Source organism: Ischnura elegans, chromosome 6 (assembly GCF_921293095.1).
Source record: "Ischnura elegans chromosome 6, ioIscEleg1.1, whole genome shotgun sequence".
NCBI lineage: Eukaryota > Metazoa > Arthropoda > Insecta > Odonata > Coenagrionidae > Ischnura > Ischnura elegans.
Genome location: NC_060251.1, coordinates 125,882,891 through 125,896,856, shown reverse-complemented (window position 1 = coordinate 125,896,856; position 13,966 = coordinate 125,882,891). Strand labels below are relative to the sequence as shown.

The 13,966-nt window shown below is 40.8% G+C and overlaps 1 long non-coding RNA gene across 1 annotated transcript; it reads left to right on the top strand.

The window, feature by feature from the left end:
- Window positions 1–215: 215 nt before the first annotated feature.
- Window positions 216–8,177, top strand: LOC124160677. Its single transcript, XR_006865223.1, has 3 exons — window positions 216–749; window positions 844–915; window positions 6,570–8,177. It is a non-coding gene; the product is annotated as an uncharacterized LOC124160677 (long non-coding RNA).
- The last annotated feature ends 5,789 nt before the right edge of the window (window positions 8,178–13,966 follow it).

Genomic DNA, 13,966 nt, shown 5'->3' with positions numbered 1-13,966 from the left:
TAATGAAAATATCGGAGTGAAATTTTCGCCATTGCATAAAAGTTAATGTATATGTTCTCCCTAGCTTATCCAAATTTACATAAAGTGGAAATTGCAATTTTAACACGTAGGAATTAAGTGAACGCATTGTGTTAAGCAAAAACCAATCACAACGGGAAATACCCAGCTACGTTAATAGTCAATTATGAGTTTTAAAACCAAGAAATACACATGCATTAAGTCATAAATTGCCGAATAATAATGACTAAAACAGGAGCCGTCGTAGGGCGTCGCTTGCGGCGAGGTGAGGGTACTAGAAGGACTTGATCGCTCGGCAAGAGGAAGGGGAGGCAGCGGTAGCACGGCAGGGGGAGGGGTCGGGTAGGGGAAGGAGCGTCCTCCCTCTTTCTTCGAAGCTTTGAGCTGCTTGATGGACTTAAAGGGAGGTAACGAACGACTCAGGAGCGCACAGGATAAGAAGTAGCATCTTGCAGTCGTGTGATCTTGTCACTTCTAGACAACTCCGAGAGAGTTATCGAGTTTCGATTTCTTCGGCTGGGGATTCTGGTCGCACTTTCTTCGATCGTGCCCATGCGACGCTAATTTTTTTCATTGTTGAATTTTGGTTTTGCCTGAGTCAAACAAGAAAGCTTATCGATGGAAACTACTAATTCTAAGAGGGACTATCGACGCAGCAAAAAGGGAGCCTTATTCCTGTCGGCAAAGAGGAAGAAGAGGTCAGCATAAAGTATCAGGAAGTGGCGAGTGAAGTGAGTATTCAGATATGGCAATACAATGCATATATTATTATCTATTTGTAGCCAATTTTTAATATTTATTAACGTTTATCCACCGACTTTTCAGGAAATTAAGTACCACTGTAGATAATCCATAATATTTAGACCCAACTCATCATTTGAATTCTGAAGGCTTAATGTAAGTATCAACTCGACCAGCTCTCGTAGAGTGAGGTTGTATTTGCCGTGCGCTCCTGAAACCGGTTCTTCACTGACCGACAGCGATCACTTTGGGCTTTCACGCCGTTACTTCCGTTTTTCTTAGTGTAGTGATTTTAGTGTGTACTTCTGCTATTCATATTTTGCGAAGTAGTAAGAGTAGTAAAAGTGTAATAGTGAAGTAGTATTGTGAAGCCGCCTGGTCCTGTAGCTGCTGCTGTGCCTGCCACGCGACGGGGAAACGGATAAGTAGTCGCTGACCAACTTACTTGCTTTTAATTTCTCTTCTCTCTTCCTTATTTCAAGTTGCCTCAATTGTTTGTAAAGATTGCCTAGTTATAATACTATTAGGACTTATTGATAGATTTAAGGTATTAGTGTTAATTCCTAAAAGTTACTTGATCCTTCATTTGTGTGCGAGCTCTATCATTCACCCTTGTTCTTCATCATTATTACCTGTCTTAACTAACTCGTTTAGAAAACTAACTTCCTCTTACGCAATATTTGTATCATTATTATCGATTTCTGTAATTTCATAGCGTTTTTTTTTAAGCCGATAAAGCCCCTAGAGTAGTATGGCTGGCCGATCTTCCGTCACCAAGATCAAGAGTAAGGCGAAAAGCGACCTTCTTGAGGCACGCGTCACCGAACTCGAGAAATTGGTGGCAGAAATACACGCCCGGGTAACGGGTTTTGTGGAAATCCCACGGTCCGGGGATCGTAGCGTCCCCTCTACGGGTCCGAGCAATTCCAAGGTGGAGTCTCGAGCAAGCTCGGGGGCGGTAGCCTGCGCGGAGACCTTGGAGAGGACGGTGCAGTCTTCGGGTCGGGGGATTACTCATAGCCTGAGGCCCGAGTGGGTGGCTGTACCCCAAGGGCGGGGGGCGGTGGCACGGCCAAGTCGGGGAGTGGGGGAAGCGAAGGCTAACCCCATCCCCGTTCACAACAGCTTCGCGGTCTTGTCGGAGGACAATTCCGGGGAGCTAATTGGCGAGGTCGTGAAGGAACCCCCTGTCGCGAGGGATGCAGCTTCGAGAGGCAGCCGGGGAGGGAGGGCGGGGATTGTTCTGTTAGGGAGTTCCAACGTCCGGCGGATTTTCCCCCAGTTGGAGAAGAGGGCAAGGAGAGACGGAGCGGACCAACGGGTCTCTTCCTGGTGTATACCAGAAGGTCTTGTATCCCACACTACGGCGGCGGTAAAAGCAGCGGTGAAGGACACGGGCTGTTCTAGACTGCGGGTGGTGGCCCATGTCGGCACTAATGATGCCTCCGAACGCAGAGCTGATGAGATCTTAAATTCCTTCAGGGATCTAAGCTCGGAAGTGGAACGCGTTCGGAGGGGCACTGGTGTTGATATGCGACTGTCCATCTGTAGCATTGTTCCACGGACGGACTGCGGCCCTCGAGTTTGGGACAGGATTTCCTGGATCAACAAGAGGCTGTGGGAACTCTGTGTGAGCATTGGAGCAGAGTTCGTGGATCTTCGGCCGGTGCTTAGATCGTGCCGGGCTCCCCTCAATTCGTCTGGGGTGCATTATTCCAAAGAGGCGTCGGAACGGGTGGCTCGTAGGATTTTTGAGCACTGTAGGTATTTTTTAGACTAGAGGGTAGGTCATCTAGCGGGGTTAGCAAAGATTTAATTGAACGTAGCCTCCGAGGAAATCCGCAATGCGAAATATACAAGAAAGTAAGCTTAGAAGCGTTAACGCCGGACAATAGCGTCATAATTCCCAAAACGCGGGCTCCAGAGAAAGAAAAAATATCAAATATTATTAGTACTGCCAATAAAATTCTCCCGCTGAGTATACAAAAGCCTAGAAAAGAACCAACCGAAACTCTAACTACAGAATATGACATTAACCTTGTTGTAGTTAATTGCCGTAGTGTAAAAAACAAGCGCGCCGAAATCGAGCATATTTTTCAGGACGCAGACGTGGTTATGGGGACAGAGAGCTGGCTTACGGAAGATATAAGCGACAGCGAAGTTTTTCCTCCAGAATATAAAATTTACAGATGCGATCGACGCAATAGGACAGGTGGCGGAGTTTTTATTGCAGTTAAATCCCATTTACAAAGCGCCGCCCACGAAATAATTGACAACGAAATTGAAAGCGTATGGTGTACAATTAAACAACGAAACAAAAGGAGTATTCATGTTTGCTCTTTTTATAGACCGCCGAAGTCCGAAGTCGATATTATGTACCTTCTAGAAAATCAAATATCCGCATTTACTCAAAGAGACAGTAAAGGTGTAATAGTAATCGGGGGAGATTTTAATCTTCCATCCATAAACTGGGATACTTACACTGTAAAACCGAATTCAAGGAATAAAGAAATCAGCGAGGTATTACTCAACATACTTGCAAATCACTCTCTCGCCCAAGTAGTTGACAAACCTACGAGAGGAAACAAGCTATTAGACCTTTTAGCAGTAAGCCATCCTAAGTTGATAAAACAAGTCGATATTATTGACGGTATAAGCGACCACAGAGTAATCTTTGCGACGTTAAAAGTTGATGTGGTGTCAGCCGTAAAACCAAAACGCAATATTTACCTATTCGATAAATGTAACTTCACTAAATTTGGCGAGATGCTTAATGACTCCTACAAAAAATTCGTTGTTACATCAAAGGACCAAAGCACAGATGTAATATGGACACGTTTCTTAGAAATTCTGCGCCAAGGAATCAACGAACATATTCCGCAAAAACTGAAATGTGATAATAAGGAACCTCGCTGGTACAATAACGATGTCAGAAGAGAACTTAGGAAACAGAGAAAACTATACAACTTGTACAGAAAGTCCATCACGTCTCGTAATAAATCGAAGGAACTTGAAGCTAAAGAAAGTTACGCTGCTCAACGCTCAATAACCAAGAAATCAATGCGAACTGCAATGCGAAAGTTTAAGAAAAAAGTACTTGGTGAATTACTCGAAGAAAATCCGAAATCCTTTTGGTCGTATGCGAGAGAGCTTCAGGGAAAACATTCAACCGTAGATTCGTTATTTGATAAAGATGGTAAACTTGTCACCGAAAATATTGGCAAAGCTAACACTTTAAATGCCCACTTCGAAAGTGTATACACTACTGACGATAGTAAAATACGTTTATTTGCTGACGACGCTGTCATCTATCGCGAAATTAGTGATCACTCTGACTCTGAAATTCTATCATCGGACTTAAACAACGTTCATTTGTGGAGTCAAGAGTGGGAACTCGAACTCAATCTGAGCAAATGCATGGCGGTACATTTCTTGCGGAATTCATCCAACACTAACAATGTTTATGCAGTGGATGGCATTAACATAAAGGCAACAGACGAAGTGAAGTACCTGGGAGTTACGATAACCTCGAACCTCACGTGGGGAACACATATAAAGAATATTTGCGGCATAGCCCTGAAGAAATTAGGATTCGTCAAGCGTATTGTGGGAAGATTTTCGGATGAGAAAGTAAAAGAAAGGTGCTATTTCGCTCTCGTCCGACCGCACCTTGAATATGCAGCGAGTGTATGGGATCCAGTGCAGAAAGACTTAATCCGCGAACTGAATAAGATACAAAGGAAGGCTGCGCGTTTCGTCAAAAACCGCTACGGGCGTACAGACAGTGTTACCCAGATGTTAAGCGAATTAGGCTGGGAGCCGTTGGAGACTCGGAGGCTGCGCGCTAGGCTTAGATTGCTTGAACAATTAAGAATGGATATCTTTAAGAGCCACACAGAGAACATAATCTTAGAGCCACACTATATTTCCAGGTCCGACAGAAGCGATAAATTAAGAGAGATTTTTTGCCGAACGGATAGATATGGGAATTCGTTTTTCCCCCGAACAATAAAGGACTTTAATAAACGCTTGTCCCAACCTCGTTAGAGCACTTCTTTTTTTTTTTTTATATCTGTAAACGGCTGGTGTCCTAACACCCCCTGCCACACGCCTTTTAGGCGGCTTGCAGGGTATTATGTAGATGTAGATGTAGATGAAGTATACAGCTGTTATTTCACATTTTTTCTTTGAGTAATAGTTTAAATACGAATTTTTCTAATACTTATGAAATCATTCTCCATTACAAAATCACATACCCCAATCAAAGAAAATCGACTTTGTTGCTGTAGAATAAGTACCATATCTAAGTTCCAAAGGATGTTCTTAGAATTATTCTTAGAATTCCACTTCTTTACGGTAAACAGGCTCATATTCCGTAAAGTTCTTTAGAAATAATATCCGTAAAATAAATTTATGTCCTGAGTAATACTTAATTTTCTATAACGCATGGTAATCGTATTCGGACTTCCTTTTGTGAAGCTTTGGAATAGACGGGATTTGGGAGGTGTATAGGGCGGACGAAAATAGATTGGTTGATAATTCTCTCTATGTTCTACGCTTCCTATATTATTGAAGGAAAAACTTAATTTTTCGCGTACCAAGTTCAAAGTAGCCTCCGCTGAGGTCTGATATTCTTCATTTAAAGTCTCATATTTGATCTTGAGACAAATTTAACTGCGCAGACGACAATTTAGCGAAAATCTATGTTTTTCCGCGGGTTGGCCTGTCAAATAAGAAGATAAAGATAAAATTTCCTTCCACTCAAATTAAGTATCTTTTATTTTTATTTTAGTCCATCCCGCTGTTGTATGCTTCAAATTATAGAGACAAAGACCAATCTTCCTAACACACACACACCGCACTTCGCACGAGCCTTGCGCGACCACACGGACCATATATCCTCCCATTTATCCGGCATGTGAGTCTCACTGCGCACTAGGGACCCTGGCAACGGCAGCGGCCGCTCGAACTGAGAGGGGAAATAGCGAGGGCAGGGGGACTGGCGTCAGGCAGTCGACACACCTGATCCAAACTCCAGCTCATATTCCGGAGTGTGGGATCATGTTACATGAATGGCTCAGAGCGTCTTGTCATGAGGATTCGTTCCACGTAATGGCTAGTCCAACTTGACAACACGATCGGAGTTAGGTTGAAATGCAAAGAGGGAAATAATTTTCACAATACTTTTGACACGCTAGATGACATACATGAATACATTTTATTTGGGATGAATAAATTACATCGTATGCTTTTGCTAGCAAGTTTGATGCAAATTAAACGCAATGAAGAATCCTTATTTTCTGTGTGATAAAGACTTCGTTTCTAGCGGACACAATCATGCACAAGGGACACTGCTAGAAAATAATATTTTAGCCTTGTTAATTATGGCTAAAAATTTGGCAATTAAGTACAATTCACTACTAGTTCAAACCCATCCAAGACGCCTTTATGAAGTATTGTCTTGCGCCAGATTCAATGAAAGCTTTTCCCTAGAGGTTATTTGAGACGAAAATTCGTATAGTTTCGCTGCACGATGGACAGAATACTCTCGGGATACATCACCTTCTGAAGAAGAATACTTTTACCCCAGGTTAATAAATACCTTGAATCCGTTCACGTTCGCTGTAGCTTTGAGCATTTGGCGTGCTGAACTCAAAGTTAATTAATTACGTTATTTCAATGATATAATTCCATCTGGGAATTGCAGCACACCCTTAGTTTATAATTTTCTAAGCTGCTTTATATGCTATTATTGCTGCATATAGTACCTACTATTGCTTTAATGCATATGGATTTGTTTTGTATTTCAGGGACTCATTGGACTTAAGTACAGAAGAAGTGCATAATCCGGGTCTTGATTCAGCAATCAGCCTGATTAATGGGAGATTTATCGTTGACAGACAGCATTTCTTGAGAGAAATTCGATCTCTTGAATTCCATCGAACGACGTGCCTACTAAGCAGTAATGGATATTTCAGACTATTGTCTACGTCCACAAAATCTCTTGTTTGGCGCTTGGATTTTCAGTGTCTTTTTTGTAAATTGAAAAGGACAGTATTTAGCGAACCCAGCCACCAAGATGTGGAAACTGAGGAGAAAATTGGGGAAAACGTAAATACTTCCTTAAAAATTGCAGACAGTGCAGTTTGGGGGTTTATGTCAACAGGAGGAGGGCATGCCAACTTAGAGGAGGCATTCTCTACCATAGGAATGCGTAGTATAGACAAGGCAACCTTCGGAAAATGCGAAGAAAAATTAGGATAGGTAAGGCTGATAAATGTGTGATTGGGCATCGCACTAAAAGGTTGCTTCACTTGGATGTTAGAAATAAATATTGTTCCATGTGCGCCTATTTAGAAAAAATAGGGGAATCGACTACTCGTGAGAAATGCTATAAAAATTGGAATTCCTCCTCGGGGGCTATGGAAGCCGATAAGGTTGTCAATGCATTTAGATCTAGCATGAAGCTGCATGGTTTGGAGTATCATTACCTTATTGGAGATGGCGACTCCACTGTAATGAAAAAAGTGAGGAAATTAGTTCCATAAGGTAGACATGTCAAAAAAAATGGAATGCGCTAATCATGCTGTGAAGTGCTACACCAAAGCTTTATTTAAAATTGTTGACGAAGGGCCCGATTTAAAAGCCATTTTAACGAGACAAAAAATTCTGCGATTAAAAAAAGCAGCTCGCGGAGCCATTGCGCATAATTCTACAACAGGAAATAGCGTTGAATCCTTAATTAATGACTTGAAAAATGGACCTAAGCATGTGTTTGGGAGTCACGCACAATGCCGGGATTACTTTTGCGAAGCTGCTGACAGGCACCTGAAGACTTTCAGTGCCGAAGAAAATGCTGGCCTAGAAAAAATTGAGTTGGCTTTGAAGCCGCTTGTGCGCAAATCAGGGCAGTTAATTACCAACGACACTAGTAATCATGCGGATAATTTTATGTCACTCGTGGCCAAATTTTCCGGTGGTAAACAAGTGAACAGGAGAAAAAGGGGGTCATACCAACACAGGGCTTATGGTTCTGGTCTCGATTTCCAGGTTGGCCTATGTGGAGGTATTCAGCTTGGTAAGTTCTCAGTGGAAAAAGTCCCCACAAGGTGTTTAAATTTACTTACCAGCGAAGACTTCGGCGTGTACAAGCAGTGCAGAGGTGTTTAGCCAAGAAAGGCGTTTATAAACAAAAAAAATCTCTCAAAGAAGAATGATGGAGCTGATTATGGTGAAATGTGGACATGGACAACGAAGAATTGCAGAGAGAAGCGGCCGCACTAATGAAATCATTGGAAGTTAATCCAGCTTCAAGAAATAGACTGGAGAAAGAAACTCAGGGTCAATCGGAGCAGGAAAGATGGTGGGAAGAGGAAGAATCGCCTATCGTCGTCCAACTTCGGTATTATCTGCTAAAGGCGCACGACAAGTAAATGGGTCCCGATTGTGAAACGCCTTCTGTACAGCACTAAGTTCACCAATGAAGCGACTCAGTATGGGAAGATGCACGAAAAGGAAGCGATAAGGAAGTACGAGCAAATCTCAGGACGTCGAGTATCGCCATCGGGATTATTCATTGACCTAAATCAATGTTTCCTTGCCGCTTCTCCGGATGGCATAACCGATGACGGTGGCATTATTGAATTGAAATGTACCTAGTCGGCGGAAAATTTAACATTGGAAGATGCAGCAAAAACTATTAAGTGCTTTTGTCTTGACAAAAACTCTCAGTTAAAAAAAATTCATAATTACCATTATCAGGTGCAAGGTCAATTGCATGCCACAGGTGCGCCATTCTGTGAATTCGTGGTATGGACGAGGCAAGATTGCCGCTATACCAGAATTTTACGGGATGACGAATTTTGGTCGGAGAAAATGGAACAAAAATTGTTTTATTTTCTACAAGGAGGCTCTTCTGCCAGAGATAATCGATCCTAGAGCTTGTACATCAATGGATATTAGAGAACCCTTTTGGTCCCCCGCAAATGAATGAAATTAATCATGTAATTTGAGGCGAGACGTTGTTAGTGTGTCATTTATAATTGAAAATTTTTGAAGAAAATAATTAAGTGGAATATTTTAGCTTCTTTTCAATAGCTTACGTGTCCAATATATTCTATTCTAATGTTTATGCTTTACTTTGTTTTCCTGAAGCGCTTTTTGCATCACGATTTATATTTCTGTTTTTCGCTGTGCTACTGGCTTTTTCTCATTATTTCGGGATATACTAATTATAGGTACCTCAAACAACCGTACATGAATTACATCCGTCCATATTTTCTCAAGGAAAATTATTTTATTTTGTATCAGTCTGTACTTCTCTGTTTTTTTCCGTCACAATTTCAATCTGCTATAAGTTTTCCATATGTTGGGCTAATTAATAATTATTCCTTGCAAAAGGTTCTTGAAACTGAGCTCACTGAAACAGGTATTCTAGACTTACATTAGTAGAACCTCCATTGCCATTTTATGCTTAATCTGAGCCAACCATTTTCCATCTTCGTCGACAAATTATCTCCCTTGGCACGAGCATCACCTAGTATTGCGTGGCAACCACTCCCTTGACCAAAATATTTTCCTCCTCCTGTCCCAGCATCACGAATGCGCTCAACATTGAAAACCAATTTTTTTTATTGCTCCATATGGTACTTTTGGGCAGTTATAAAATAGAAAATAATATATAAAATGAAAATTCTTTTTTTGTAATCCTCGTCAATGAAATGAAGACACATTTTACCGTGAGCCTAGACTAAGCTGATACTCGCGCGTTGACACTCACACGTGCGGCAGATAGGCACAAAATGGTTGTTATTCGGATCCTTGCAAAACCTTGCAGCTGATTTTTTTTACTATCATCTTAATAATACCTTACTCTCTTGTCACAGATTTACATTTTAACCATTTACATTACACGTAAATTGACGCCAAATTGTTTATAACTCGACATTTATGAGAATTTTTGCGAAAAAAATGACGGCTATATTATTATTTTACTAAGTAACTTTTCTGGTTCAATGCGTGTGGTCCATAGGGTCGACTCCGGTTAGGGTTAGCGGCGGCGGAGAGTACGGCAACAGAGTAAGCGTGTGGATGCGATATGACCACATTCACTTTTATATCTGGATAATAGATTTAACCCTCTCCCTATTGAAGTTTAAATGCCTCATTCTCCGCTCCGTCCTAACCCGGCCGAAACCGGCCGCCAGCATTTAAGTCGCTCCTTCATAAACCGGCCGAATCCGCCCGGCCTGGCCTGCTATACTTGGGGCAGCCTTTTGAGCTTCATAGGCATCTGTTTTATCTTGAGAGTGTTTATCTTTGCTAGCCCAAGCATCCTTCCTATCTCTCGTTTCATTAAGAAGAAGCAGAGGGTCGTCACCATAAGCCAAAATCCCGAGACAATAAGGTGCTTTGTTCCAGCGTGGCACATTAACTGAGAAATAATGAGAAAAGATTTTTAAGCCATTATGATGGGATTTTTAGGAGGGCCAGTTTTGAAATGGTGTGATACGAAAACCCTAGGCCTGTCCTGTGTTATTTAGAGTGACTGTCACGTCTAATGGCGATATTTCTTTCTGTGTGGTCACACACAAGCTCACGCTTTTCCTATCTCACATGGCAAGGAGGCGAAGCTCAGCTCAAATGAAAAGAAAATTAATCCCCCTCAGTTCTGTTTGTGGGTGGTCACAGGCACTCTCACACTTTTCCTATCTCATATGGCGAGGAGGCGAAGCTCAGCTCAAATAAAAAGAAACCTAATGCCCCTCAGTTCTGACCATGGCTTCGTTAAGTGAGGATGCTATCGCAGAAGAAGTGAACAGAAGCGAATTTTCGAGTGATTCAGATGGTTCTAGTTGTTTGAATGGAGAAGAAGGATACAGTGATAGTGTCAGATCAGGTGATGTACCATTGGAGGATGACGTTACCCCAAGCACGAGTGATTTAAAAGGTGATCATCAGGTGCATGACTCTTGGAGGGACACCCTGATTTTTGAAGAACCGTCGGAGTTCAAAGAAGAGAGAGGGCCTATTCATAACTTGGCGATAGGTGACAATGAATTTTCCTTCCTAAAATATATGCTAGGGGGCGAAGATTTTTTTCACAGCATTGTCAAGAACACAAACAAATATGCAGAACATCTTCAACATTCCTCAGGAAAGGCTGACAAAGACTGGGTAGATGTTACATGCGATGAAATGGTGGCATACATTGGAGTGCTAGTATACATGGGAATATTCGATTTGCCTGAAAGCAGGGATTACTGGCATAGCCAAGATATTGACTGCTCAATTGTTCGTGACTGTATGACCTTTGGAAGATACACAAAAATTTCAAAATATTTCCATATTAGTGATATAACTCAGGAAAAAAAACAGGGAGAGGAGGGTTTTGATGTATTGCATAAAATTAGGCCGGTTCTTGATGTAATGGAAACTTTTCAGCATAAGTATAAACCAGGTAGGGAATTAAGTGTTGACGAGGCGATGGTTGCTTTTAAAGGACGTCATTACATCAAACAATACATCCAAGGAAAGCCAACGAAGTGGGGATTTAAAGTTTGGGTTTTAGCAAGCTCCCATGGCTACGTCCTGCAGGGAAATGTGTACTTAGGGAAAAAAGATAAAAGAAATCGTGAAATGTTTCTTGGGACGCAAGTTGTAATGAATTTAATGAAAAACTATTTAGGGAAAAATCATCATGTGTACTTTGATAGCTTTTTTTCGAGTGTGTCTCTCATGAAATTATTACTTATGAATAACACATACGCATGCGCTACTACAAGATCATCTCGTAAAGAATGGCCTGCTGAATTTAAATATCCAAAAAAAACTTAGACTCCAAAGAGGAGAGAGTAGAAATTTACAGAGCGGAAAAGTTACTGCAACGGTTTGGCATGATAATCGGGATATTTGTATCCTTCAAACCAATTGCGATCCCAATAACAAAGTCTATGTGCAAAGAAAAACAGGAAAAGGGAACAAACAAACTATGGTATCATGTCCAAATTCAGTTGCATTGTACACCAAATACATGGGTGGTGTTGACAGAGCTGATCAAAGTAGGTGCTACTATGGCTTAGGTAGGAAAACAAAAAAGTGGTGGAAATATTTATTTGCCTTCGTCGTAAACACGGCTATAGTGAACAGTTTTATTTTGTACAAAGAAACCAATTCACCCTCAAATACTAGGCATGGAGTAACACAGAAGAATTTTCGTTTAGCACTTTACAGGCAGATGATAGGGAAATTCTCCTCGCGTAAAGTAGTGGGACGTAAAAGAATCCTTCCGATGGGCACATTTTCACAGAGACAGCAACACTCTCTTGTAAAGATCGTGGGGAGAAAAAAAGTGTGCGCCTATTGCAGCTCAAAGAAAAGAAAAACTCCTGCTGGTCGGAGCATAGAAACGTCATGGAAATGCATCGGATGCGATTTACCTCTTTGCAAAATAGGATGTTATCATCAATATCACCAAGAAAATGGAGTTGAAGGAGGGAATTAAATTCAATATAAGGTAAGGCCAACTTCTTTCAATAAATTAATATATTCTTAAAACGTATACAAAATTTAAAACAAAACACTTAAATATATTTCAAGTTATTGCAAGTTAATTGAAGTAACCTGCGTCAGTTCCTCATCGCGGAGAAAAATAGGTCTACCAGTGGGGCAAATGGGTATTTAAACTTCGTGCATGACGGGGAAATGTTTACGGCCGGTTTCGGGCGGTTTAGGAAGGAGAGGGTTAATCGTGATAGAAAACGATCACCAAAAAGTAAAATTAATAAATATTGCTACGAATGACTCTTATTATGCAATCGCTGGGCACTGAAAGAGGTACACTGAGAGATTTCTTTCTTTTGACTGCATTTCATATACTACTACGGAGAATTGACTAACGTCGTGTGCTTTAAGTATGGTAACGGTCTCTTTTATTAACAAAAAAACTCTCTATCTAGGCAAGACCCATCTATGATCCATGGCCTCCACTTCCTAGCCTCCCATACCTATCAAAAGGTCTACCGAGTGGTCATGGGAGTGGTTTTTGGCTTAGATATTCGCAGGAATATTTTCTATTTCATATTGAAATGCATTTTCACATTTGGTTGTTCTTATGCTACGATGCCGAACGGTTCTATTTGTTGTGTTCCTGTTGCTTTTCTTGAAAACCGAATACTTCGATTTTTTTCTGTGTTGGTTAGATTCATACATCCAACTGTAAAAGCATCTATTTTAGTCGAAGTAACGTTGATATTCTATTTTGACTGCATTGCAAATAATGGTTTCTTATTTTATTTTTGCTAACGGTCATTTTGTTCTTTTGATTGAAAACTTTAATTCACTTCACGTAATTTCGGATTTTATTTGTAACTTGACTTCTTTTCTCATTTACACTTCCTTCTTGGAACACCATCTTTTCCATTTTATTTTGTTTATATTTTTCGAAATTTCTCTCTTTAATTCCATCTAATTTTAGGATCTTTTTTAAGTTATGTAAAAATTTAGGTATAAATATCTCCCAAAGAAATTTCACACTTGCAGCTGCATGATATCCTATTGAAATGTAGGAAGCAAAAATCTAATGCAAAAGCATTTATGTGGCGAAATATATTGCTACAAAATTGCATTTTGCAAAGGATAGCATTGTATCTTCATAGTGAATTCTTGAAAGGATTTATTTGGAAATACGTGAGGAAGTGGAATGAACGTTCAAGAGTGAACAATAGATTCCATAAAACGTGATGGAAAATGGCTCAAGACAGTAATATATTTTCCGAAAAACTTTCTTGAATGCTTGCAGGGTACATCATCCTTATCCAGTAAGTTTATTAGGTTTACATTCTTGATTTTAAGTAATCTATAACTATTCCTTATGCAGCACAATGTACATGCTGCTCCAGTTTAGCCAGTGCAGGTGGACGTCCAGTCGTATGTTTTCAGGGAGGAAAACGAAAGGCTTTATCCTCCCATTCCGCTGAAGTTCTTTCATTTTCAGCAGATATTAATGTAAGGGATGAAGGCAATGAGGCCACCTCCAAGCTAATAAAGGAACCTACAATGACCAAGAGGGACCCTTGCCAAGTGGAGAAAATGCAACCCCGAGTCTTATATGATGTCAGATGAAGAGGCCCTCTCACTAGGTAATTGCGTCCATGCAGCTCTCAAAATTTCAGTACAAGGGTATTCGAAAATTTGTGAAATGCCATGG